The following is a 5,426-nucleotide window of genomic DNA, read 5'->3' on the forward strand; positions in this document are numbered from 1 at the left end:
TGGATGGATGGATGGATGGGTGCATGTGTAGATGGATGGATGGCCCAACATACTAATCCCATATATTAAGGAAAAGACAGGATGAAACTCCATTCCCTTCAGATACCCAGCTTCCTATCATCATTCAGAAAATACTTTCTGCCTGAACAAGAGATGCTGAACAAGGGATGTGTATTTCAGGGTATTTAAAAATCAATGAAAGAGCTAAGACCAAGGACTCTGGAGCCTGACCACCTAGATTTGAACATTTTTCCTGCTACTCTCTAGTAATCTAATGGCAAGCAAGTTGCGCCATGTCTCAGTTTTATCACCTGTTGTGTAAGGACAATAATAGTATCTGCTTTATGGATCATTAAGATTGTTCAGATTAGGCTGTGCTCTATTATGTTACTCCATCTTGTGTAAAGCAGTGGTTGTTCTGGCTGTTTTTTGCCCTGAGAGACTCCATTTTATAAGCAGCATTTAACTCCATTTTGAGTGCAGACAGAGGCCAGATGACTCTGCCCTTTGTTACGTATTTAAGCAACATCATTTGTCTGGCACCATCCACATGGATAAATTTAAAAAAAGCAATTTGGGACTATAGGAACACATGGGCATCAAAATCATCTCAGGAAAACCAGGCCTGGGAAGTTTTCAAACACACCAAACTAAGGAAAGGGTACACCACCCTTGCCTGGACCCCATAAAGAGGAAGACATCCAACACTGTGACGGCTACGGCACCTGCTGACTGCACATCTGACTGTGGTGCCTGTGTTGAAAGACCACAGAGAACTCCCAACTGCCCCAGTGACTTCAGCTTGGCTTGGTCCCCACTGCTAGCAGTCCATTCAACTGTTTTGTTTGTGAGAGGCGGTATTTCTGTTTGTTTTTTGAGACAGGGGTCACTGGTTGGCCTGGAATTCACTTTGTAGACCAGAATGGTTTTGAATTCACAGAGATCTGCCCACTACCTCCTGAGTGCTAGGATTAAAGGTATGGGCCACCACACCAGGCCCCATTCTTCTGTCCATCTTGACCTGGTCCTGCATTTCATCTCTATGGCCTCTGCAGTTTCACATGTCACCCAGACAGTTCAACTTGATCCTGAGGCTTGGCTTGACTCTACTACCAATGACCAGTGCCTTGAACTGGGTTCATTACCATCCTCTCTAACCACCTCTAGGGACTCACTTTGTAACTGTATCAACTTCTTGCTTCTATCTTTCAGTAAGGCCTCTTTGGAACCTCTCGAACTCTGCCATGGCCTCTGCTTTGTAGGAATTCCGTAACCTACATGCATATAGACGTATGGGTATATATCAGGAATACTTGGCAAACTGCAGCCAACAAAACCAATGTAGCTTATGAATTTATTACTATTAAATAAATTCTGACATTGTAGAAAGACATAAACAATGTGTCCACCTATATTTATGACATAGCATGCTCATGACCAATATTATATGCATTGATGATTTTAAAGCTTTTAGAATGTGCATGGTAAATACATCCTATGTTCAAGTTATTACTTTGTACTCTAGGAACACAGGACTGGGAAAGGGACAGGTGATGACCCCAACTCAGGATAACCTGGTAGATTATTGTCAGTAAAGGCGCAGACAAAATTCTGAGCGATAGAGTAGGATAACAAAGGAGACAGACTCTGAGCTGAGCCTTGTGGGTTTAGACTAGATTCAGTATCTATGGAGTAAACTCCAGGGTTATGAAAATTCCATGTCCTCAAAACTTGGGATCATTTAGGGGCCTGGAGGTTACCATGATCCCATGTTTCCTTTTTTAGGTGAGACACTTCATAAAAGGTTTCAGTTCAAGAACCCACAGCAAATTATTTAACAAATTGTTCATTCATTCTACAAATATTTACTAAGGGCCTATAGGTTGCCAGGCTCTAGGCTACATGGGGCTGCAAGAAAAATTATGCATTACCTACCCCAAAGGAGCTCCAACAGTAACAGAACATGAACCCAGATCCCTGGCTTCCCTGCTTATTACTTCTGTGTCATGTCAGGACACATCACAGGCAAGGGCACTGAGTTCTCCAGGACCCAAATTATTGCAGCTACTTTCCACACCCTACACAAAATTATTTATAAGCCTTAGGTGCTGGGGAACAGGGCCTTATGTAATCCAATTTCCCAACTTCTTCCCTCAGACCCTGGGCCTATCTAAATGCTGTTTATTTTTGTAAAACACAGCCCCACCATTGATGACTCACAATGACTTTTGTGATCGGCTTTGAAATCGACTATTGTATATGTTTGCCTATGCCAGTTTGTCTCCCTTCCTAACTTCTTGGCTCTGAGTCTCAATCTGGTTGTTATTCCATTCCCCCTGTCCCTACTTCCTGCCCCACCCACACCCAATGTTACTGGAGTTGTTAGAGTCAAAGCCTAAGCCCTGGCAGTCCTAACAAGCTAGGCTTGGCCACCATCCTCAACATGCCAATTAATTGGACAAGTAATATTGAGGAAAGCAGAGAAAGGAGATTGAACTCAAGTGCCACATGGGCAAGAGGAACACAGAGGTCAAATGATCTCCTCCATGCCCCCACCCAAGTCTATCTCCCAGATATAAGGTCCTGACATAAGGTTGAGATTTTAAAAAAAGGGCAGTTCTGGGCAAGAGGTGGGCACACCTGTCATTGACCCATCATCGTCTAGGCTCCAGTTTCTCTCCTGTGAAGTGGTCTGACAAGCAGTCAGATTGTGGAAATCTCATTGTGGTAGACAAGCTCCCCCATCAGCTTTCTTCCTTCTCCCAGCATGAGACTTCTAGGGAAATCCAATTTCTTGGGATCCACTATTTCAATAGTCTGACAGTCAAAGGGAGGCCACAAGCATCTCTTTGGCCTTATTTTAACATATTTTAATTCCTGGTTACACCAGGACTATTTCCCAACTACATGGGGATGAATTAGTATTTATGTTTGAGAGACTACACCCTTAGCCCCACAAACCACACACACCTTGTACGGGGGCTGCTTTTCTGTCTTGAAATGTGGCCAAGGAGAGGGAGATTATATTCGCCCTGGTTCCCTCTCCGGTATTGGTCTCAACAATCCCAGAGATCTTGTATACATTAGGCATAGCACTTGGAGATGGCAAGCTTTTCAAAAGCCTACAACAACTGCTTAACATTGGCACTTTCCCACTTTGGGGGAGCATATTTGCTCAACATCAACACAGCAGATGCTGTGGTCCAGGCCCCTTTTCAGTGTTACCAGGGAAATTAGGACTCCCTCTTTTGGGTTCTTTTTTTAAAAAAAATTTATTGGTGTGTGTGTGTGTGTGTGTGTATGACTGTACCAGTGTTGTGCAGTGTCCACAGAGGTCAGAAGAGGGCGTTGGATTCCTCTGGAACTGGAGTTATGTATGACTGTTAGCTGCCATGTAGGTGCTGGGAACTGAACCTGGGTCTTCTTCAAGAGCAGCCGGTGCTCTTAATAGCTGCGCCATCTCTCCAGCCTCCCTTTTGAGTTGTCTCTAAGAGTTTAGAATAAAAGAACTTAGGAACAGATTCAGAAGGAAGCTCCAGTACAATTTTATTAGAGTGAGAGAACCACCACCAGATAGGCAAGCTGGAAATCGCAGCTGCCGCCAGGAGGAGAAAGAGAATGGGAAGAGAGAAAGCCATGCCTTTTGCTGAGGAGGTGGGCAAATAGTAGCATGGCAAAAAATGGGGGGCAGGGGGCAAAGAAAGAGAAAGCCCAGAGTGCCAGGAAAGCATGTGAAGACTTTAGGCCAGTATCTAAAGAGATTAAAAACAAAAAAAAAAAAAAAAGGAAAAAGGGTGCGTAGTGTCAACATGCAATTGAGTTCAGAAGACTCCTGTGTCCCAGGGCAAAGGATTGTACTAGGGACACTGTTAGAAATACAGATAGCTTATTAAGAAAGAATAATGTTGGCCATGATGGGGTATGCCTTTAATCCTAGCAGGTAGATTTCTGTGATTTCAAGGACAGCCTGTCTACATAGTGAGTTCCAGGCCAGCCAGAGCTATATAGTGAGAATCTGACTCAAAACAAGGAAAAAAAGAAGAGAAAGAGGAAGAACAGGAGGATGAGGAAGAGGAATGAGGAAGAGGAGGAGGAGGAGGAGGAAGAGGGGGAGGACTCCCAAGAATGGGGATAGGTTAATGAGCTGAGGAAAGAGCCCCAAAACTCTGGGATATGAAGCCCCAGTAACTGTTCTGGTCAATTTTCTGTTGCTGTGGTAAAACACTGACCAGAACCAACTTATGGAGGAAAGGATTTAATTCACCTTACTCTTCCAAGAGACAGTCCATCACTGAGGAAAGCCAAAGCAGGAATTTAAGCTGGACAGGAGCCTGGAGGCAGGCGCTGAAGCACAGACCACCAAGGAAAGTAGTTTACTGGTCCTTCTGCCTGAACCACCTGCCTAGGGGTGGCACCACTGACAATGGACTGAGCCCTCCCACATCATTCATCAATCAAGAAAATGCCTCACAGAAATGCCCACAGGCCAATCCAATAGAGGACATTCCCGAGAGTCCCTCTTCACAGGTGTGACAAGTTGACAACTGAAGCTATCCAGCACAGACCCTTTATCGGACATTTACATAACACCAGGCTCTTGCATTTGTATTTCTAGGTCTCTGCTAGACAAGGCCAGATATGGGTCTCTAAACGTGCCAGCGCATGCTCCATTTGTTGTATGAAGCCCAATAGTAGGGAAAGGTTTCCCTGCCAACTAGCTTCTTTCATGTTAATTGTGATGCTTTTGGCCTCCAGTCCTATTCTCCTGCCACATCAGTACCTAGTCAGTCCTCCAGCTTCTGGGAGTAGGTTCTTGATGACTGGCTACAGAGTTCCTCCCAGAGACCTGCTCTCACTAAAAGAAGCAACGACGACAAAGAGGGTAGATCTGTTTCCATGACTAGTCAATGCAGGACATAAATCTCTGCCCATATGCTTTAATCTGGAATAACTGCAATGGGTCACACCAGGCTAAAAACACTTCTTGGGGAGGGCTAAGGACTCTTAATACGATTGTTTCCCTGTTCAACTACTGCCTCTGCCTAATCTTGCTTCTATGTTGCTCTTACATATCCTGACATACCACACCCAGCCCACAATAAACCTGCACCATAGTCTCCCTCTCAGTCTTTGACTTACTGTTTTATTCTTTTCATAGCACTTACCACTAAAGTTATAACTTTAATACTAGGCTGTCAGTTGTAAACACATGTGCTTACAAGGAAAGGTCCTTGTTTCCTACACACTGCACTGCTGTGTCACCCTCCTGGGGTGACCCCGCAGAATAAGGTATATATTAAACACCGGTTGCTGAAATGGAGGGATGGATAAGGCGGGTCCTGCGGGGTCACAGAAGGTCTGGAGCTAGAAACTCTAAAGCGGAGGCTCAGGGCGTGGCCTCGAGCACCCCCACCCCCACCCCCACC

This window comes from Nannospalax galili, unplaced genomic scaffold, assembly GCF_000622305.1.
Source record: "Nannospalax galili isolate Female #2095 unplaced genomic scaffold, S.galili_v1.0 scaffold686, whole genome shotgun sequence".
NCBI lineage: Eukaryota > Metazoa > Chordata > Mammalia > Rodentia > Spalacidae > Nannospalax > Nannospalax galili.